Here is a 23,787-nt window from a genome sequence, read left to right as displayed (position 1 = left end):
GGAATGGAGTATAATGGACATTGGGTGGTTGGTGGTACCTTCAACATAAATAAGGAAGTTTGGAAGATGGGTGGTTTGGAAGTGGAGAAAATATAATGAGTTCTGTTTTGGACACATTGAATTTGAACTGTCTATAGAACATCTTCTTTAAAATACTCAATAAGCGATTGATGATGTGGGGCTGGAGCTCAGGAGAGAGACCAGGGCTGCATACATAGAATTGGGAGTCATCTGTATGAAGATGGAAATTAAATATATGGGCGCTGATGAGGTCCCGACACGAGAGAATGTAGAGAGAGGACAGAGTCCAGGTCAGATCCTTGGGGTATACGGATAAGTGGTTAGGGAGGGGGCACCCTAGCAGTCAAGGGAATGTGAAAGGCTTTGTGGATGTAGTGGTGGCTTTGCACATACCTAGGTCACCTAAGATGAGGGCTCCAACTTCTGGGAGATGTCACATGTATCCCATACATACGGGTTGCTGTAGCTTTTTCCACTGGCTATGACCAGAAGAGACTGCATCTTTAAAATCTGCCAGACACTGAGTTTTTCGTTCTTTCTCTTCCTCATTGTGTCCACAGGGGGTGAAGGTCCTGCCCGTCCACAGTATAGGTGCCGTGGTCTGACTGGGTGGGGGAAGGTCATTCCCCCTCCCCCCACAAACACACCCCACTTTTAGTCTCAGTGAAACAAGCTTGGGCTTTTGTTTTTATCTGTTCTATTTGATTTTTTTTTTTTGATGCTAGGTTCGAGTGATAGAATCCCCATGAACCAGATTCAAGCCATAAAAACCTTGGACGCAGGATTCCAGGCCAGAGGTGTGACCACTCAGCCTAGCTTGGAAGTCTTAAGAAGCCAGGATGCTGGGATTCAAGCCCCAGGGGCTTTGGACTTGGAACTGGGGGTACTGCACTATACAGGAACTAAGCTAAACTGTGAACCTGATCCCCTTTCTTTCCTCAGACTATTTGGTTGAGGGGATTACGTCCCAGGTGTTGGGAAGGATATTTGTATGTTTATTCTTGCTATATCTTTGAGGTAGAAATTCCTTCGTAACAACCTGGAAAAACCTACACGACATAATGCTGAGTGAGCGGAGCAGAGCCAGGAGAACTTTGTACATAACCACAGATATATGGATTCCGTGAGGACCAACCCTGACAGACTTCGCTCTTCTCAGCAACACAAGGTGCAAGGACAACTCCAAAGGACTCACGATGGAGAATGCTATCTTCATCCAGAGAAAGAACTGTGAAGTTTGAATGCAGGTTGAGGCACACTACATGCTCGCTTTTTTCCTTCTCTTTTGTTTTTGTTTTTGGGTTTTTTTTTTTTTGTTCTGTCTCTTCTTTCTCATGATTCATTCCATTGGTCATAATTCTTCTCCACAACTTGACTAATGTATAAATTAATTCAATGCGAAGTTATACATGGTAGTTATATGAGATTCCATGCCGTCTTGGGGAGGGAGGGGGGAGGGAGGGGAGAAAATCTGGAACTCAAAATTATGTAGAACCGCGTGTGGTAAACTAAAAATAAAAAAAATATTTAAAAAAAAAGAAATTTCTTTGTAAAAGCTAATCTGACTGTTAAGTGGTGAAATAGAATTGACAGGGGCCAGAGACCCCTAAAATTGAGGGACAAACACGAATATGGCCTAGAGTTGTTGGTAAGGACCGCGGAATCCCCAAACCTCCTTAAGTGAACCGGATAACCTGGGGGAGGGGTATAATATTGAATACCAGGTCTTCAGGTAGTGGGGGCCAAGGTAGTCCCAAAGTGCTTTGGTGCTTCGGTGCTTCGCAGTCCCAAAGAAAGAGTTTGTTGGGTATAGGGAAAGGTCATTAAATGCTTACTTTGTGCCAGGCCCCAGGCTAAGCAATGGGGATGAAAATACAACAAAAAGAAAGAGAATCCCTGCCCTCAAGGAACTTACATCTAATGAAGAAAGGTAACCTGTAAAAGGGAGATCAAAAAGCCAAAAAGCAGGGGAGGAGGAGGGAGAAACATCTCTATGCCAGTCTGCAGAGTTAGAAGTCAAGGTGAATGAGGGTCAGGGTGGGCCCCAAAATGGAGGCCCCTAGAGGAAGGCGCTAAGGCAAGAGGGGGAGGACAAAGGGGCAGATGGATGTTCTTCTTGGCTGAGAAAACCACAGGCACCGAGGGAATTTTAGGCAAAAGGCTAGCACAATTCCAGAGCACAGAGGAGGCTCTGAATGAATGTTAGGACAGCTAGGTGGTGTAGCGGATAGAGTGAAGGGCTTGGAATGAGGAAAACCTGAGAGCAAATCCAGCTTCAGATACTAGCCATGTGACCCTGGGCAAGTCACGTCTCTGTCTGCCTCAGTTTCCTCATCTGTAAAAGGGTAGTGATACCAGTACTTACTTCCCCAGGTTGTCAGGCTCAAATGTGACAATGTTTGTAAAGCACCATCTAAATGGGGGCTGTTATGATAAATTGAATTCATTTGAAATACACTCTCCAAGACCAGCAAGGTAACAGACAGATGCTTGGGCTGTATTCGTGCCCCGAGATCCAGTTCCCACAAAAGATGAGGAGATAAGAAAAACATGCAGGGTGCTTGAGAAATCTCTTCTGCACAGATCAATGGCTGGTGCACCTGCATCAACAGGTCTTCTGTCCCAGAAGGAGACAACAGCTCACGGAGATGGGAGCTTCCTTGATTAGCCAGCCACAGCCATTGGCAGAGCCGGTTCGAGAGTGGGCTGATTGGAGTTGTTCCATAGTGACGTCTTGTGATTTGCCCTGCTGGAGGTCTTTTAGCAAAGGCTGGATGCCTCCTTACTAGAGGACCAAAGACTTAGACCTGTGGGGCCATCCGGGCCAACCCCCTTACTTCATAGATGAGGAAACTGAAGTGATTTGACCATAATATTAATAATAATAATAACTAATATTTCTATAGCACTTTACATGGATTTCTATCATCTCATTTGAGCCTCACAACAACCCTGTGATAATAATGATGATAATGACAAATCTCTATTTTGCAGATGAGGAAACTGAGGTACAGTGAGGTTAGGGTCTCACAGCTAGTAAATGCCTGAAGCAGGATTCAAATTCAGGGCTTTCTGATGCCAAATGTAGTGCCTCATCCACACTATGCCTCCTAACTGCTTCCTTTGTTGGGTATGATGATGAAGGACTCTTGGTCAGCTTTGAGTTAGTCTTTGAAGGCTTACAAATGTCCTGCCAGTTTTCAGATTCCGCAGTTCTATAATAGGAAGGAGTGGGGACAGATAGTTAAATGGATGGAAAGTGGAACATGTCCAGGGAATGACGACATCTGTCCTGAGAAATCTCAAGGTTAATGCTAATGCATTAATGCAAGGTACTTGAGGAAAGATTTTCCTGGGGCTGGTAAGGAGCCAGGTCTCTTGAGCATGTGAAATATTAAAAATGGATCTGCTTCTGAAAAGGCAACCCAGGAAACTTTGGCGACTTCTGCCCCATGCTTCTCCTTTGCCCATCACACCACTTTTTGTTTAGAAGCGTATGCTCCTCAAATGGAATTCCACCATCCTTGGAGAGGGGAAGTCTGGTGTTGCCTTTTCTTTATTATTTAAAAACAAAACGTACACTTTTGACTTGGTCGTGACTGATTTGCCCCCACGCTATCTAATGACAAGAAAAATGTAACGAGAACGAGAACAAGGTCTCCGACACAATGGATTTTAGAATAAAAGAAAGAATTCCATTCCAGGGAGACAATGGTGATACTGAATGTACCACATGATAGTGGAATAAACACAGGTTGGCATCATGGAGGAAGATAAGTTGAGAAACTGGTCCGATCAACGCCTACAAAGGACTTTGATAAGGAGATAGAATCTCCCCAAATCTATCTCCAGAGAGATACCTTGGAGGTGCTGTGACTAGAGAAAGGGAAACCTAACAGATGATGAGTCACATATTTGTTTCGCAGATTATTGTCTCTTGCTGGCAAGGCTGTCCCCCGACCTCTAAGAAAAGGTTCTGCAGCTGTTGAGGACTGACTTAGCGCTATATCTCAATCAACAGCCGTGAAAGGCAAAGCCTCCACAAGGAGCGCACCATAGCGGAAGGAATGCTGAACAAGGAGCCAGCAGAGACTTGGTTCTCCATTCTGCCTCCAACATTCTGTAGTTACATGAACCCGGCAAATCACTTAGAGCTCCAATTTCTTTGGGCATCAGTCTCCTCATTTACAAATTGGGAAGAAGCTGGGGTGACCAGGGAAAATCTCCAGAAGGTGAGACTGAGCATGTACTGAAGGGAGCCAGGGAAGGTAGGGTGGGGTGCAGAGCATTCCTGGTACGGCAGACAGATGGTTCCTGATCGGGATCAACAAACAGCCTGAACAGATGCAGGGGAACCAAACAGAGCTCAGAGCAGATACCAGAAGAACAAGCTGTGGGCAGGGTTTGGCTCATGTGACCGTCCCCAGCTTTGATCAGTTTTGTTGGAGCCCTGTGGCAGATGGGGGCTCCGAATGAAGGCTGACTGGAGATCAAGGAAGGAAAGGAACACACGGATCCAAGGTGCCAATTTCAGTTAGCTAGTCACTATGGATTTATTAAGCACCAGTGTGCCAGGCGCTGTGCCAAACCCTGAGGATACAAATGCAGAAAAAAGAAAGACAGCCCCTGCCCTCTAGGAATTTACAATCGAATGGGTAAAACAACCCCCAAAGGAAGGTGGAAAAGGGTGGAGGGAGGGGGAAGGAGGGAAAGTGACCAGGTGAAGCTAAGCCCTCAAATTTCAAAAAGAAAGTCATTCCCTGCCCTCAAGGAGTTTACAATCTGATGCAGGTAAAACGACGACCCAAAGGAAGGCGAAAAGGGTGGGGGGAGGGGGAAGGAGGGAACCGGGCCAGGTGAGGCTAAGCCCTCAAATTTCAAAAAGAAAGTGAGTCCCTGCCCTCAAGGAGTTTACAATCCAAAGTGGGAAGACCACACACAAAAGAAGCTGAAGGCAGGGGTGGAGGTTGGGGAAGTCAGACTGCTGGTGGAAAAGTCAGTTCTGTCTTTTCAGCGAGATAACGCCGCTGGAATGGAACGAAAGATGTAAAGCTAGCTCCAGTCTTTTCGGCTGTCACTCGGACGGTGATAGGGCCTCCGTGAAGATCGCAGGAGATGCGGTCAGCTTCAAGGGGCTGCCCACAAACCAACAAGAGTTGATTCACACTGGCCTTTAACACATATTGGCTGTTTGACTCTAGACAGTTCACTTAACCTCTCCCTGCCCTAAGTAACTGTTTCTCTTTTAAAAATTACGTTCCCTCTCCCCCCCCAATTAATAAGCGTTTATTTTCTCTGTGACTATAAATTGCAGAGAAGGGGCTGATTTTCTTGGGTAGAAATCAGTGATGTTACAGATCTGGTTCCTATCCCCAAGATGCCAACCCGGGGAGCTTTACTACTCAATGTCTTTTGAAAAGTATAAAACATAGAGCTGAATGAGGTCTGAGGGGGAAAAGGACCTCACCAATGCATTGGTCTCATTCTACAGATCAGGAAACTGAGGCAAGGTTAAGTTGACTCGCCCAGGTTGATACACCTGGTAAGCGTCTGAAACCAGACTTAAACTCAGGTCTTCCCGACTACAGGCCTGGAGGGTACTCCATCCACTGTGCCACCTAGTTCTGAAGGGCCTCAGACCCATTAGTGAGTTAGGGGGGTGTCTGCCCTAAGCGTGTGAAAACTTTCCTCAGCAGAATGGGCGGATGAGGACAACTTGTTACAACAGTCATGAAGGCGGTTGAAGCAGGCTCTGTAGAGCCCTTAGAGCTTGGTCAGACATCAAAGATGTGAAGGCCACCCATCCACTGCATCCCAAGCCATCGACAGTCATCTTGACTTTGGGAGTTTGATGACTCTGGAAGAAAGGGTGAGGCTGATGACTTTTGCAACTCTGCCTCACTTAAATTCAATTCACTCAAAGTCAAGACATCACCCTGTGACGTCATTGGTCCTCATTGAAAACGAAGCATGAACAGGTAGATGCTTAACAAATATTGGGTTAGTTGAATTGTTCACAAATCAAGCTTCTAGGAAGGTTTTTGAGATCTGGGGGTTCAGGAGCTCAGGAAGACTTACCTTCTATTCTATTCCAACCTCCGATATTTGCTGATTTAAGGCACTGGAGCTCTTTGAGCTCTCCTTATCTATAAAATGAAAAAGTAATAGTAGGACGTGAGATCAAAATGAGAGAGTAAGATAAATAAATGTAAACTATTACAAGTGCATCCAGTCAGAAGCCCTGAGTTGAAATCCTGGCCCTAGTAGCACTCACCACCTGAGTGACCTCAAGGCTTCAGTTTCTTTCTTTGGGCTCTAAGTCTGGGATCCTACTTTTGATGGTGGGAGAAGGTCAATGAAATTCCAGAATAATTATGCTCTCCTGAGGTACCTTCCCCAAACCACTGAAACAGACCTTAGGCATAAAAGTGGACCTGGGGAATCCATTCATTCAAAATGTTCCAAATCACTGATAATTAGAGAAATGCACATTGAAGCAACTCTGAAGACCCCTTTCGTACTCCTCAGACTGGCAAAGATGACCAAAAGAAAAATTATCAATGCTGGAGAAACTTCAGGAAAACAGGCATCCATAGGTGATGTTGAACTGGTCCAGCCATTCTGGAAAGCAATTTGGAACTACCTCCCCACCTGCCCAGCCACTAACCTGCGCCTCATCCTTTGACCCAGCAGTGGCGTGAAGTAAATGGCCCTTGAGCTGAGCCTTGAAGGGCTCCCTCCAACAGAGGTGGAGTTAGGGAAAGTGCATACAAGGTACTGGATCCAGCAGAGTGCTAAGCACTGGGGACCTAAAAGACTGTCAGGGGAGAGTCTCCAAGGAGCTTAGTAATGAGCCAGTGGAGGATCCCAGCACATGCCCTGGGCAGTCAGCCAGCCTTCCAGATGATGACCTGTAATGAGAGCCCACTGGGAGCAGAATCCTCTCTGGAGAGCTCTGCCGGGGAGGCAGGATGTCATCCGCACTCTCCAAGGGCTTATGGGCCACCTAGTGGGGGAGGCACCTGAGTGATCTTTCCACAGGCCTAGCACAAACATGCCAGAATGAACATAGACTAGGGAGGAGACACAATCCAGCTATCAGACACCAACAGCCTACTGTGTGCCAGGCACTGTCCTGGGCTTCGGGGAGACAAAACCAACAACAGTGCAGGACCCAAGGTAACTTAGTTCTTGTTTGCACGAGGGATCCCTAATTCACTCCCTTGCCCAAGGTTGGCAATCTCTCTATGACACTAAGGAGAAATGTTGGGGAGCTCCCAGTGATGGAGGACTCACTCCCTCACCTTGTAACTCCTTTCATTGTCTGGATACTCCAGTCACACACACGGTCTTCTATTGAGCAGAAACCTATCTGCCTTTTGGTGATTCATCCCGTTAGTCTCGGTTCTGCCTTCGGGAGCCCCTCAAAACAAGTATTATCCACTTCTGGAGTCAGAGGACTTGGGCTCAGATACTATCTCTGCACTTACTGCTCGTGGATGCTTGGCTAGAGAGACAAAATGACCTGCTAGTATTTCCACTTTGCACTAGGTGCGGAGTCAGGAAGAGCTGAGTTCAAATCCAGCCTCGGACGCTGACTAGCTGTGGGACCCTTCAGCTCTGTTGGCTTCCGTTTCCTCAAACACAAAATGGGGTTAAGAACAGCATCGACCTCTTGGGGCTGTTGTGAGGATCAAATGAGCAATATTTGCCTAGTGCCTGGCGCATAGTAGGTGCTCTGTGGATATGTATTCCCTTCCCTTCCCCTGAATTCATACAGACCAACAATTTGTTAAAATCTTTCATCTTGATGAGTTGCCTGAGTGCTGGAAGAGCTCTGGGGGCTTGGTCTGGGGCACCCAAATGGTAGATGCCAGAGGCCTCAGTCTAGGACCACTCTTCAGTCCTCTGCCACTCCTCTTCCTCCCTTTTCTGTGGTATGTTCCAACACTTCACGTAGTGCCAGCTAAAGTCACCGGAGTAAAAGCCTGTTAACGAGCATGTGTCCTGTTTACACCTCCACAGTGTGAGGACGCAGATCGACTCGTAGAATCTCAGCCCTTTAGAGCTGGAAGAGACCTGTGAGATGATGTGATCCAAACCCTTCATTGAATAAGTGCTAAATAGTATTACAGCCAAGCTCGCACTCCTTGCCCATCAAAGAAAAGGCAAAGGAAATCACGGCTATGATAAATCACTTCTGGTAATGGCTCCTCTGATCCCTTGTCCCTTTATGAAGAGAGATCACACATTTCAATTATCTCCCTGTCTTTGTAAAGCTTATTAAAGTCCCCAAGAGGCTGCCTGCCCGCTCAAAGCTGTGCCATGCAGTCGGGGACCCCAGAAGCCTCCTGGTCTATATCATCCAAAACAAGGATTCCTTTTGAAACATCCCCAACAAATGGCCATCTAGCCTCTGTTTGATGACCTCCAGTGGGGGGGATTAGGGCAGCAAGGTGGCACCATGGATAGAACTCCTGACTTCAAATCTGGACTCAGACATTTATTAGCTGTGTGACCCTGGGCAAATCACTTTGTCCTGTTTGCCTCAGTTTCCTCGCTTGTAAAATGAGCTGGAGAAGGAAATGGCGAATGTCTCCAGTGTCTTTATCAAGAAAACCCCAAATGGGGTCACAGGGTCAGACATACCTGAAAGATGACTGAACAGCAATGATGGGGAACTCACGTCCTCCTAAAGCAGTCCATCGCATTTTGGGGGCTTTCCTTCTTTGTTCCTTCCACCAATACCTGTTGCTTCTGTCCCCTGTGGATATGCAGAGCAAGGTTAACCACTTGTTCACACGATGGCTCCTCATATATTTGAGCTCTACTATTCAGTTTTTCAGGAGAAATCTCCTCAGTTCTTTGCATTTCATCTTCCGCTGCTATGGTTGCTGAGCCTCTCATCTCGCCCTCCTCTGGGAAGCTTTCCAGCTAGTCTATCCTTTCCTAGACTGTGGAGCTAAGAACCAAATACCAGCTCCAGGCATTAGGCCTCTGCAGTGGGGAGCCCAGCAGGAAGATCGCCTTCGTTTTGGACTCTGTTGATGCAGCCTCAGACACCCTTGACTTTGGTGCCCCCTTGTCATCCTGTCGATCCATCGGCAGCTCAAAGAGCTCTAAATGCGGGTTAGCTATTCCTCCCCCACCCCCAATCCCATATTGTGAAGTTGATTGTTTGAGCACGGGTATAGCACTTTACATTTATGCCTGTTAAGCTTCATCTTCTTAATCTAGCCTGTTGGGGTTTTTTGCCTGTCAGGCAAATATGTCAGGCAAAAATGTCAGGATCTTTCTGGATCCTGACTATTGATAGTGGGTTAGTTTTGTGTTGTTTGTAATTCTGACAAGCATGCCTCCTGTGGCTTCATCCGAGTCATTGATAAAAGGATCAAACAGCAAAGGACCAAAGGCCCATCAAGGTGCTTCAACAGAGACCTCCCTCTCACCGCAGAACCACAGATGAAGAGCTCGAAGGAGCTTAGAGACTGCGACCAACTTACTCACTGAGACATTGAGGAAAGCTTCAAAGCCAGCTTTTCCTACGCCCTTCAAGTCTGATGCTCCACCAATGGCTACCTTTTGGGGCTGGTCCGGTAAACAGTTCTGAAACCCCTACATATCCTCCCAATCCCTCTCCATCTTATTCACAAAGGATAGTTTGAGAAATTTCGTCCCATTCTTCCAGTGCAAAGGAATCTCACAGGGGACCCACATTGTGGGAAAATGAAATATTCCTCCCTAGGCTGGTTGTCTTCATTAGAATGATAGCTGAATCTGTCTCTTTGCCACTTCTCCCATTGGTTTAATTCTGCCCTTGGGAGGACTGCCGAGTAAATTTACTCCATTTACATGGAGTCCATTTGAAGATATTTTTCATATCTCCCCTGGTCTTCTCTACCAAGTGGTACTGTGGATAGATCACTGAGCCTGGAGTCCAGAAACCTGAATTCAGATCCAGCCTCAGGTACTTATTAGCCATGTGACCTTGGACAAGTCACTTAACCTTGGTTTTTTTGTGGGGATAATAACAGGACCTACTTCCTAGTGTTGTGAGAATCAAGATAAATATTCGTAAAGTTCCTAGAAGAGGGCTTATTACATAGTAGGTGTTCCATAAATGCTAGCTATTATAATAATCATTACCATTTTTATTACTGTTCTTATCCAGGCTAAACACATCTAAATCCGTCTGCTCTTTCCCCCATTGGGCACAGTTTCCAGACTCTTCATTATCCTAATCATTCTTCCTTGGACATGCTCCACTTTGTCCATCTTTAATTGCAATGTCAAGAAGCGAGTGTGGTGATGGAGAATGCCATCCACATCCAGAGAGACAACTCTGGAGTCTGAATGCAGATCGAAGCAGACCATTTCCCCCTCCATTTTCTTTCTTGTGGTTTTTCCCTTTTGTTTTGATTCTTCTTGCACAATGTGAGTAATGTGAAAATATGTTTAATAGGATTGTACCTGTATAATCTAAATCAGATTGCATGCCATCTTGGTTGGGGGGGATTTGGAACTAAAAATCTTATAAAAGCAAATGTTGAAAACTAAAAATAAATTTTAAAAAAGTAAAAGAAAATAAAATACAAGAAAAAAATAAGAAGTGAATCCAGGTGTCAACAGCCCAGAGCTCTGTGAGACTATCATTTCTTTGTCCTAGACCCCTAGGATTAATAACTCAGTGAATAAGTATTGTAATTAATATGTGCCAGGCGTTGGATTTACAAGGACAAAAACAGTAATAGGGGGATCTTAGAGGCCATCCAGCACAACTGCCTCACTTTACAGATGAAGAAACTGAGGCAGACAGGGTCAGAGAGAGTCACACAACATTCCTTGGCCTCCGAGTGCTATGTGTATATAAGGTGCATACCAAACAGATTCGAGGTCATTGTGGAGAGAGGCTCTAGCATCTGAGGGGATCAGGAAAGGCTCCATGTAGAAGACAGTGCTAGAGATAAATCTAATAGGAAACTAGAAATCCTAAGAGGCAGAGGTGAGGAGGGAACAAAGATAGCCTGAGCAAGGGCCGGGAGGAGCAGACTTACAGATTCAGAAATAGGAAGACCCTTTTAACCCATTCTTCCAAGCCCCTCATTGTAAAGATGAGGAAACTGAAGCCTGAGGAGAACAAGTGACTTGCCCAAGGTCACTCAGGAAGTAAGTAGAAGAGTCAAGATCCAAACCCAGGTCTCCTGACTCCAAAATTAAAAAAAAATCTTTCTCTGTCAAGCTGTTGTTCTACAAATGTGGCCTAAGATTGTGTCAGCTGGTGTTAGAATGTAAGCCCCTAGAAGGTAGCGACCATCTTGCTTCTGCATTTGTATCTGCAGAGAAAGCATTCGACAAATGCCCGTGAATGGTTGATTGATGAGTCGATTAGGTTTTCTAGTGGCTCCATCACACAAAATCAGCCAATGTTCAGCTCCACCCAGGGGCAGGATCATACAAACACACTCGTGGGAAGGAGTGCCAGTGGGGGTCTCTGGTGCTAGGATGAATTTCAGAAATTCTTTCTGGCCAAAAGGTTTCCTCCTCCTCCCCATCCTTTGCAGGATTGGCGCTTGTCCAGGGCTTCTAGGTTCTGGGAAGCTCCACCCAGTGTGGTCTGTGGGCTGTGTGGGTTTTTTGGAAATAACAGCAGGGAGGAGGAAACAAACGACCCAGATACATGATGGGGCAGGACTGGTTTTGTGCAAACATGGCGGGGAGAGACTTGGAACTCAGAGAGGACTGCAAGACGTATCTTAGCCTGGATTCAGTGACACCATTTAAAAGAGAAAGCAAAGTAACCCAACAGAGAGACACAGCGAGCATAAGAACCACAACCTAGGCCAAGAGCTGGAAATCGAGGGTGCACCCATCCATTGGGAAATGGCTGGACAAGTCGTGGTCTGCGATTATGATGGGATACTGCTGTGCTGTAAGAGATGACGAACAGGACTCTCAGAAAAACCTGAAAGACTTAGATGAGCTGGTGCAGAGTGAAATGAGCAGAACCAGGAGAACGTTGTGTGCACTAACAATAATATTGTTCGATGAAGAACTGTGAATGACCTACTGTTCTCAGCAACACAATGATCCAAGACAATCCCGAAGGACTCATGACGAAGGATACTTGAATACAGACTGAAACGCAATTTTTTCGCTTTCTTTCATTCTTTTTCTTTAATTTGAGTCTTCTTGTACAAAATGACTAACATGGAAATGTTTTACATGATTGCACACACACATGTGTATGTGTGTGTGTGTGTGTGTGTGTGTGTGTGTATAAAGAACCATAACCTAATTCCCTCCCACATTCACCTTCTGTTGTTGGTATTGGTTTGACATTTACTTATTAGGGTTCCATATTTACTTTTGGGGCTGTTTCAGGAAGTATGGGATGATGAAGTCTGAAAGTATCAGAAGCAAGTAACCTAAGATTTAGATATGAGGTTCAGGGTCCCCAGACTAAAAGGATATGGATTGAAGGGCAAAGAATAAAAGAGACCTAGGGACAAGGGACAACAGTAGATTAGAAGATTTTGCAAAGGTTGTTCTCTGGGTTCAACCGTAGAAAGAGGAATTTAGGTGTGATGTTAAGAAGATGGGTATATGTAACTATCAGTGTTTAATTCCATAAGCATTTATTTAAAACCTATTACATGTTAGACACTGGGGATGCAAAGATTAAAATATATATAATCATTAAGAACTGGTCATGCCAGAGTGATCTGGCCAGGAAGGGGTATTTTAGTGCCTTTAACTACTTTGTTTATATTTCTATATTTATTAATTTTCTATTCATACTATATATTTATATATGTATGTATGTGTTATCTCTGCACAGCTAGGGGGAACAATGGATAGAACACTGGACCCAAAGGCAGGAAGACCTAAGTTCAAATCCTCTGACATTCAAAGCCTCTGACACTTCCTAGCTGTGTGACCTTGGGCAAGTCACTTAACCTCTGCCTCAGTTTCCTCATCTGGAAAATGGAGACGATAATCATACTTCCCTTGCAGGACTGTGAGGACTGAATAAGATAATAATTGCAAAGCACTCAGCACAGTTCCTGGCACATCGCAGGTGTTTAATAAATAAATACTTGCCATTCGGTTGGCTTAGTGGAAAGTTACAGGGATGGCGAACGGAACCATAGGTGTATCTATGGACATAACCTTTCCAATAGCGATGGCACTATTAATTTGACTATGGTCCAGAGCTGGAAAGGGTGGGTGGAGCTGCCGGGTGGCTGGGAGGGGTAAGGTGAGGCATGGCTGGGGCTGCCTACATGTAGAAGAACACACAAGGCCCTCACCCATGGGGACAACATGGCGCCAGGGTGGACATCTCAGAGCTGAAGGATAAAGTCCTCTGGGGTGTTGTCTCTAGTCCCAAGGTGGCTGGTGAGAACTGAGGACTTGACAGGCCTTGAAGGCCAAGCTCTATAGGTAACTAGGAACAACTAAAGGTGTTTCAACAGGGACTGCCTTCTTTGTGGAGGCCTCTTGGCCTTCTCCTCCCAGGCTGATCACTTCCTCCAGACTCCTGCTATTCCTTGTCAGTAGTTCAGACCAGTGCAGAAACTTGGAGCTAGATGAGATATCAGAGGCAGCTGGGTGGTAGATGGGATAGAGCCCCTGAACCTTGAGTCAAAAAACCTGAATTCAAACCCAGCCTCAGACACTTCCTATCTGGGTGACCCTGACCCTGGGCAGTCACTTACCTTCTCCTAGACTCAGTTTTCACACCTGGAAAACAGGAGTAACAATGATACCTATTTCCCGGGTTTATTGTGAACAGATGAGATAGCATACATAAAACATTATGCCGACCTTAAAATTCAACAAAAATCCTAGCAAGTATTCTCTTTCTGCCTTCAAACACTGGAATTTTCCTTCTTTCTTTCTTTCTTTCTTTTTTTTGTAAGAGGAGAAACCCCTGTACCGGAGGCTTCCTCCCTTCTTGCGTTGTGCGTGAGAACTTTGCTACCCCCTCTGGGGTATTGCGTATCTGGATGTCCTTCGGTTTTGTTGCTGAGTTATCTCGCTGGTCACTCTGTAGTTATGGTGAGTTTCCAGCGTTACCTCCTTAATGATATGAGTTGGGAAGAAAATGTTCCCTGACCAAGATCCTGGCCAAGGCCAAGATGGCGGACCAGTAGTGGCAGGGACACCGGACAATGCCCCGAAGGTCATTCTGAACTGTTTGGCAGCAGCATCCTCCACGAGACCTTGAAGGCCGGCATGGCAGACGTGAATGCTAGTGGTGGCTGCAAGTTTTCCACATCCCCGGAATCCTGCTATTTAGGGACCTTAGTCTGCATGCAAAGAAGGCCTGGAATTTAGAATGAATTGTAAAGGTCCCCAATTCTTTATAAGCAGGGAAGGAATAGGCTATACTGCCCAACTCAGACCGAGGCACGGGTCCCGACTCCTATCTGCCCATTCAGGGCTGGGCTAATTCATAGAGATAGAAGGACCTTAGCAATCATCTCTACCAGAGTCTAGTTCAGACATCTCTGGTTACAACAGAGGAGACCGAGGCATAGAGGGAGGAAGTGACTTTCCTCAGATGGCAGAGCCAGCATTTGAATCCAGTTCCTCATGACATCCAATCTCTCACCTCCACACCTTTGTCCTCATGTGAAATGAGGAGGTTGGAGTAGGTGAGGTCTAAGGGGCCGACCAGCCTGAAGGGTGTGGTTGTCCCATGAAGAGGGGTAGAGGATTAACAGAAAATCAGGGAAGGCATCATGGAAGAGATAGCGCCTGTGCTAAGTCTGAAGAAAGATAAGGATTCTGGTAGAGGGAGATGAGAAAAGAATGCATTCCAGACATAAGGGATGTAGCTTGTGTAAAAGCACAGACTGGGAGAGGGAGCATCAGACCCTTCTCTGGTTTAGCTGGAATACTGACTAGAGGAAAGGAAGTGAGATCAGATCAGCCTGGAAAGGTTGGTTGGAACTGGACTCCGGAGAGTCTTTAATGACAGACTGAAGAGTTCATCTTTTATCCTAGAATCAATAGGAATATTACCTCCTGCTCATGGTTTAATGTCCAATGGCCTGGATTTGTGTCAGGGGAGCTGGGTTCAAATCCTGATTCTGCCATTTTCATCTTGCTCTATGACTATGAACAAGCCATTCCCCTCTTTTGGGCCTCAGTTTTCTGATCCATCCACATGGAAGTGTGCAAAACGATCTCAGAAGTCTCTTCCAATTCTAAACTGATAGCCCTACTTTAAAAACAATGTCCATGGTCCCTGGCAGTGCAGACTCTAGGGCTGCTATCCCCACTCTTCCTTGCATTGGTAGGTGGCATCCCCAGACAGTGGCTGCCTACGTCTTGCCTCAGGCTTCTGAGGAAGATCTGAGAAGACGCGGAGTGGTTTGTGAGTGCTATGGCTCCTGAGCTCTAGTTCTGGTGTGCTTCCCCTCTGTGATCATCACACAAACTTTATTAGCTGTTAGAAAATGGTATTTAGTAATTGGGCACAATAAGAACATGGGGTACCAAATACCCCACTGATCTGCAGGTACGTCCTACTGCGCACCCACCTCACAGGATCGTTGTGAGGATCAAATAAAATAATATTTGTAAAAAAGCACTTAGCACTTAGGTGTTATGGAAATGTTTATTCAATTCCTTTTCCAAAAGTCTGTGACACACGCTCACACATAGACATGCAGAGTCCAAGGGGAAATGGCTTAAACTTAGAGAGTACCGTGGCAAATTACCCAATTTGCAGCTCATGGAAGTCTTTTATTCTGCTTTACAGAGTCCTCCCGATGTTCCCCTGAGGTCTGCTATAGCTTTCTGCTTGGCTTCTCATAACATATCCATGTTGCTTTTCCTCAGTGTGGATAGTTAGTCCTTGGCTCCCAATGGCTGCCAGTGATGTCTCTTCCCAGGACACTGCTAGGGTTCTGATGAGATGTCCAAATCCTCTGATTTTCTGAAGGTCATAAAGTCATCCCAGGTCAAGGGCACTGGAAAGCAATTTTCCCTCAGGGGCTTGACTGGAATCATTCTCCTTTGGCTTGTCAGTGGAACAATAATTCTGGGTTCAGAACTGACTTGTTTTATAGTAGACCCATAGGGCATACATTAATTTAATGCATTTGTCTGATTGGTTAATTCAATAGGAATGGTACTACCTAATAGAGGTATTGTGGCTGGAGTATTTTAGCCACCTTAAGTGCAGATGGAGTCAAGGGTGTGTTGGAAACAGCTTATTCCAGAGTGATAACTATATTCTCATTGTGAACATTTGCACCCTAAAAATCAGGGCTTAATTTATTGTTTTATTGATTGTTTAGACTTTTTTAAAAGTGATGGAGAAAATATCAATAATGCAGCTTAAACTTAAAAGTTTGTCATGCATACCTTTTTTTGGAGATCCGGTTGTAATGCATTTACCAGCACATCTCTGTGTGGAGATTGATTGACTCAGTCAACCCCTACCCTCACGCTTTGATCCTGTGAGTCACAGGAGGCTTTTGAGCCAAAGAATGACTGGTAAAACCTTTGTCTTAGAAAACCTGTTTTGGTAGGAGTGGGGAATATTGGCAGGAAGTGATGAGAGGCTAAATATGAGGGGTGGCTATGTGCGTACAATGAAGGAGACAGATTAGGAGATGCTCTAGAGGTAAAGGAAACGGGAGTCAGCAGTCGATTGGGTGTCGGGGTGAGGAGGTGAGAAAAAGAAGGGAAGTGTGAAGGACGACTCCAAGGTCGCCAACGTCCATAACTACGAGAGCGGTTCCCACTACAGAAGCAGGAACGTTTAATCTTCCTATTCCTTAGTTTCTTCGTTTGTAGAACTCCGAGATCCTTTCCAGCTCTAGCCTGGCATCCTCGGACAGTCTCCATGATGATAATGGGCCACTTAAGGAATAAAAATAGCTGCACAGAGAGGTAGTAGGTGCTAGAAGCCCGGATGACCAATTCCATTGGGATGGATCCAAGGAACATCTTGTATTCTTAGTAATTCAAATTCCAGGAAAGACACACCAAATTAAAGGAGCATTTTTATGTGCAAAGTAGAAAAGAATAGGATTATTCGTGAAACTACAAATCTACATTACATATTGTTAGCTTTTTCCTTTCAAGGGTATAATAAACTCAACTTGTAACTTCCCAAGCCGTCCTTCTTATCGGGTTTCTTCCTGACCTTTCCTCTGTGCATTTGAAAACTGTTTCAATGATGCTATTTTCTTACTTTTCTTTGGGTGGGGTGGGGGTGGCTACCCTCTCCCGCTGGAGGGAAAACCCATGAAACTCTTGTAACAACTATTTATGGTTAAGCAAAACAAATTCCCACGACGGACACGTCCAAAAATGTATCTCATTTTGTACTTTGAGTCTATCACCTCTCGGTCAGGAGGTGGGTACCTCATTCCATCACTGGTCCTCTAGAACCGTGTCCCTCATTGTTTCAACCGGCGTCCTTGATTCTTTCAAAGTTGCTCTGTCTTTACAATGCTGCTGTTATCGTACGAATTGTTGTCCAAACAGGGAATGTTTGCAGCTTTTTCTAGAACCCCCTAAGCAGGGTATAAGAAGGGTGGAGCAGCTGGAGGCTGTCCAGTGGTATAGGAATTTAGAAGATGCTAACAACACCAACCATCCTTCAGTGCAGAAACAACTGGATTTGGCCCTGAGTTAGCAATAAGACGTCCTTAAAGTCAGAAGCGACCCTCTCCTCTCCTCCTTGGCACTTGGAAACCAGGCAGGCTCCTTCCTGTCATCCTTTCCTTGTCTGCCCCTTACTCACTTTACTAAGCCGTGAAAGAGCTGCCATTTGTGTTGGTGGAGGGAGACCCCACCCCGCAGGAAATCAGAGATCCTTGAAATATTTGTTGTATTGTATTACTCCGGTCCTGAAGCCAGGTCATGTTAGAGCCCTAAGGAGGAGCGAGGCTTTCTTCTCTACCACGATTCATGTAAAAATGGTCCCGTGGGGTAAATAGTGTGAACTTTATTATCCCCATGTTACAAATGAGGAAGCTGAAGCCCAGAGAGGCGGATCCTTAGAGATTTCTAAACATAACCTAAGGATTCTCAAAGTGTGGTCCCCGGATGGCCTCCCAGGGGGCCTTCGAGGTCAAAACTGTTTTTATTATAAAACTAGGATGTCAGGGGCAGCTAGGTGGTGCAGTGAGTAGAGCACCAGCCCACAAGTCAGGAGGACCTGAGTTCAAATCCAGCCTCAGATGCTTGACACACACACTAGCTGTGTGACCTTGGGCAAGTCACTTGACCCCAATTGCCTTGCCCTCTCCCCTCCAGAAATAAAGAAAAATTTCCTTTAAAAAAAAAACAAACTAGGATGTCACTTGACTACTAAAACATCCTTTTTTCTAACTACCATTTGTGTGAGACCAGATTTTCTTTATATGGGTCAACTGAAACAGCGAAGGGCAGCATTGAATGCAGAAACGAATCTGAGATCCAGCTGTCTTCCGTTAAGCCAGAAGCTGAAGAAACTCGCAAGAATGGGTAAATCAAGGCCACTCTTCTTACTAATTTTTTTAAAGTTATTTTTCTTTCTCTCTCTTTTTTGGGGGGTGGTGGTGGTGGTAGGCGAGTAGGCAATCAGGGTTAGGTGGCTTGCCTAGGATCACACAGCTGTCAAAGTGTCTGAGGCTGGATATGAACTCAGGTCCTCCTGACTTGTAGCCAGAATGGACTTTGAATGACTCAGCTTGCCTCGTTGAGCTTCCCTGGATGCTGGGGCTTGCTCTTCCGGGGTAGGAGGCCCAGCGACCATGCCAGGGATTGGAGAGCTTCCTGTGTGATGAGTCGTGGGGCTGGCTGAGGGGAGGTGTGTTAACGTGGTCTACGCTAGGGGGAGGGGCCAAGTCAAGAACCAATCGGCCCTGGTCGTTCAGGCGGCGCTTGATGATGTCAAAAACTCTATAAGAGGGGAGAGGACAGCTTGAAGATCCTCCTTTCCTTTTCCGGTTGGAGCCAGAGACGCCTACAGCCGAAGCTGAGCTGCCGGTAGCAGAGCTGACTAGAGGCTAGTGGGTAATCTTCTTACCGTAGAGGGGAAGCATGTATACGATTTTGCCTTATACCATCTCGCTTCTCTGTGGCCTCCTGGTTACCATTGTAAGGCGGACTTATTGGGCCTGGAAGCTTTTGATGAAAATATCAAAATGGGGACGCTGGTTTGTGGGCTTGTTACTGTGGAGTGTAAATACATGCTTTAGTTCTCCTGCCTTCTGCCTAGAGAATTCCTTATATCCTGCGGTTCCGGACCTTTTAGGCACATGTGAGATTCTCTTTGAAATCATAAATTCTGCCTTCCTAATATAGACTCCAGGGCCGATGCTCTGTACCACCTAGCTGCCCCAGAAAATAGTTCTTTTTCACAAAAAAAATTATGTTAACATCATATTAGGTTTATTAGTGTTATCTTTAAATGCATGAAGAACTGCATTTTTAAAATATCATCTATTTTCATTTTTAATACAGTGAAGATCGATAGATATAATCCACATAAACAAAAGCTCCATCATTTTTATGAATGTAAAAGGACCCTGAAACTAATGAGCTGAAGGCACGCTGGTCTAAGCTGTCCAGATTCAGTCCCTGGGAGATGCTACTTGGTGCCTGACCAAGGAGTCACGTTGGAGGCCTGCTCAGGTCAGAGAGCAGCCGTCTTCTCTGCCTTCCAAAGGCTTCTCTGCTTCCACCCCATCCTTGGTGGCTGGGCTCTCCCCACCTCCATCCCTATGTACTCAGTACATATATTTTAATCTACTTATCTTCACACGTGTTCTTTCCCAAAGCTACTGGAGGCCAGAGACTTTTTGATTTCTGCCTCTGCATCCCCAGTGCCTGGCCCAGTGCCCGGGGCAGAGCAGGGGCTTAATGAATGAAATCGGATGGAATTAAACTCCAGTCTTGCAAATCTAACCTCAGGAGTCTTTCCCCCACGCACCCCAGGCTGCCTTCCTGGCTTCAAACCTTTCCTCCTCCCCCATGTCCCCTTCCCTCCTTTCCTTTCTCTCTTGGTGGCCTCCTAAACAAACAAAAGGTAACTGCCCACAATTTCTGTTAAAATGCAAATGGAGAATCCACACAATGGACTCATTAATATCTGAGCCAAACAAAATTCTCCAGTGGACTCTGACCAACAGAGGGAGGGAATGAGGCCCAGAACTGTCCAGCCCAGGTAGAGGAGGAACCAAGGCTGGGTGAGAAGATGGGTCGAACCTGAACAACTCTGCTTCCTGGACCATCACTGGCTCTTAGAAATAGAGATGGGAGGGACCTCAGAGGCCATCTTGTCAACACCTTCATTTGACAGATGGAGAAACTGAGGCAGAAGGCAGGTAGTTTGAAAGGTCATACAAGTAGTAATTATCAGAGGTGAGATTCGACCCCAGCTCCTCTGATTCTGGAGAGTGATTTCAATTGGCCATTTCCTTCCTTGGGAATGTTTGAATGATTTTCTACCTAAGTCAGTTGTTTTTTGTTGGGAATCACCAGACAATCTTAGAGATAGGGACTGGGGCTGTGACTTCATTACTAAAGAGAACTCCAAGGGATAGAAAGTCCCTCCACCAATGTGGGTCCACACCTTTCTTTGCTACATACAGTCTCAAAGAGTTTCCTAGAACTCAGAGAACATCATGTAGTTGCTTATGCCGGAGGATTTGAGCCAAAATATTTCTGCTTTGCAGGCCAGCTCTCTGGCGGCTGAACTCCACAGCCTCCACACCGGAGAGTCCTCCAGATGAAGCGTCTGAGGCTAAGCCCCACAGCTGAGAAGTCAGAAGGCAGAATTCAAACCCACATCTTCATACTCTAGTCTAAAGAGAATCTTTCCAGTGCTTAGCTCAGTGCCTGGTACATAGTAGGCACTTAATAAACATTTATTGCCCGCTTGCTAGATCTTTTTGTTAAAGTAGACCAGAAGGCCCCCGCCCTGGGGGTATATGGAGGCAGGGACCCGGGCTGTCCTGCATCGTATAGAGAGGATGGGACTTCTCCTGGAGTCCCTCCTCCACTTGGAGCTTGGTAGACCCTAAGCCGAAATGTGTGCTGGGTACTGCTTCTGATACCTAGCAGCTATGGGATCTTGGGCAAGTCACCTAAGTGACCTAAACTAGGCCTCAGTTCCACTTCCATAAAATGAGCTGGAGAAGGAAGTGGTGAACCACTCCAGTGTCTTTGCCAAGAAAACCACAGATGGGGTCATGGAGAGTCACGAGCAACTGAAAATGACTGAGTGATCACAGAGTCCCTTCCAACTCCAGATTCTGTGATCCCAAGATCCATGCCAGGGACACTACGGGCCTATCAGCAGCATGCTTCATTGCCCAAATGTCTATTGAGCTTTTATGATGTGTGATTTTCTGTTACAGGTGCTGTCCTATTTCATTCATTCCACAAATATTGACTCAGGGCCACTGGAGGGACTGAGTATCTGCTTCTGCTGCCCCTTCTAGATGGCTGGCCACACGACAATAGACTTGACCAGGTAGGGACTGGCAGCATTTTGGGCATTAGAAGGGGAGGATATGGTCATGAATGGGGATGTTCTTGCAGTGACCTGGCCACATCTGGGATTCAAACTGGGTTATGAGGGACAGAGTAGCCAGTTGGCACCTATTGTGTCTCTGTGCATAAGGTCCCGCTGCCCCAGTAGGAGGCTGTGACTTTGTCTTGCCCCTGGGAACAGTCTCTGGAGACTAGAACATTCTACATGGTGTGCTCCTGCCCGGAGCTCATCCTAGCGTCCACAGGCCTTTCTGTCTGTCTTCCTTTGCCAACCTAAGCTGGACCTATTGTAGTTTTGTTTTTGGATTTCCCAATCAGGACTTGGTCTGGTGTATTTTCTAGATCTTTGTGGAAGAGTTATATATCAGAGGAATTGGTCTTCTACTTCTCCTTGCAGAATCCGCCATCTTGGTTCTACCTCATGTACCCATTTGGAGTTTATCAATGCTGGTCTAGACCTTGTTTTTGCCAGGTGGCTTTCTGGTTTTTACAGCATCTTTGGTTACAAACTAAGTTCTTCCTTCAGTGGTGGGTCATTGGGTCTATCAAATACTAGGTTACCGTCTCATTTGCTTCTGTATATTTCATACCTAATCTATCCACCAATCATCCTCTCTCCATGTCAAATCATTTTGATGATGACTGCTTTGCAATAAATTTGAGGTCTATAACTGTTACTGGCGGTATTATTGGACACTTTGGTCAGTGACTCGGATGAAGGCAGAGTTAAAATGCTCACCCAATGTGCAGATGCCACCAGGCTGGAGGACTGAGTCACGATGCAAAAAGGATTGTGAACAAACAACTTTGAAAGACTCAGGAACTCTCATCAGCACAATGGAACCAACAACCCAAGACTCATGATGAGCATACTGTCCACCTCAGAGAGCAAATTCAAACACACACATGCACACATATGTGTATGTATATGTGTATGTGTATCTAACATATAAAGATACAAGTATATATAAAATTATATATGTATATATAAAGTGTATGTATAAAAATATATGTATAAAGTGTATATATATTTATACACACATGTGTATGTGTTTTGCTTGACTATCCGTACTTGTAATGGGTTTTATTTTTATTGCTTTCTAAATGGGTGGGGGAAGGGGAGGGGAGACAATGTAAAACTAAAAATAAAATTGATTTTTCTTTAAAAGAGGGGCAGCTAAATGGCACAGTGAGTAGAGCACCAGCCCTGGAGTCAGGAGGACCTGAATTCAAATGCAGCCTCAGACACTTGACACACTTACTAGCTGTGTGACCTTGGGCAAGTCACTTAACCCCAATTGCCCTGCCTTCCCCCTGCAAAAAAAAAAAAATAAAAATAAAAAAGAACAAAACAAGAGGATCTTGAAAGGCTAGAGAAGAGTTGGGGATCTGGGGTCTATGAACTTGTATTTTAAAAAAATATGTTGGGAAAAATATGTTGATAACTATATTTCAGTATAATTGATTTCCTTTGTAATCCTATGTGGTTTACTCCATGCATTTTAAAACATTGCAACAAGGGCTCCACAGGCCTCACAGATTGCCAAAGGGGATTCATGACACAATAAAGGTCTAGAGCATTTGGCTGGATCGAATAAGAGGAAATTCAATAGATATAAATGTAAAGTCTTTCATTTGGGTGCAAAAAATCAACTTCTCGAGTACAAGATGGGGAGGAAAGATTCGATAGCAGTGTGCCTGATGAAGACGGAGTACTAGCGGACTGCAAACTTAATGTGAGTCGGTAGTGTGATTTGGCAGAGCAAGAACAACTCACACAATCTTGGGCTGCATTAAAAGGCGCAGCTTCTAGGAGTAGTCTGTGCCCTCATCAGGTCTCAGCTGGAGCGCGGTGTTCAGTTTTGGGCACCATGATTTAGGAAGGACATTGAGAGACTGTAGAATGTCTAGAGAAGAATGACTGGCCTGGTCTTTTAATGCTGAAAGGCCTTGAGTTTCGTTGAATTTCTTTGAAATCATTTCATGAAGACAATTAAAAGCAACCTAGATAATGAGGGACTCACGAAGATCGGTTTGAGGAGACTGGGCTGGTGAGATCAGGGAAAAGAAGATGCGGGAGGGTCATGATCGATTCTTCCAGCATTTGAAGGGCTGCTGGGTGGAGGATGGGGTAGACCAGCTCTGCTTGGCCCCAGAGGCAGAACCAGGAACGATGTGGGGATGTTACAGAGAAGTCAATTTAGGTTTGATTTGAGGAAAAGCTTGCTAACGATTAGAGCTGCCCCAAGCGGAAGG

Source organism: Trichosurus vulpecula, chromosome 4, assembly GCF_011100635.1.
Source record: "Trichosurus vulpecula isolate mTriVul1 chromosome 4, mTriVul1.pri, whole genome shotgun sequence".
In the NCBI taxonomy this organism is placed as follows: Eukaryota; Metazoa; Chordata; class Mammalia; order Diprotodontia; family Phalangeridae; genus Trichosurus; species Trichosurus vulpecula.
This window is presented reverse-complemented; position numbering follows the sequence as displayed.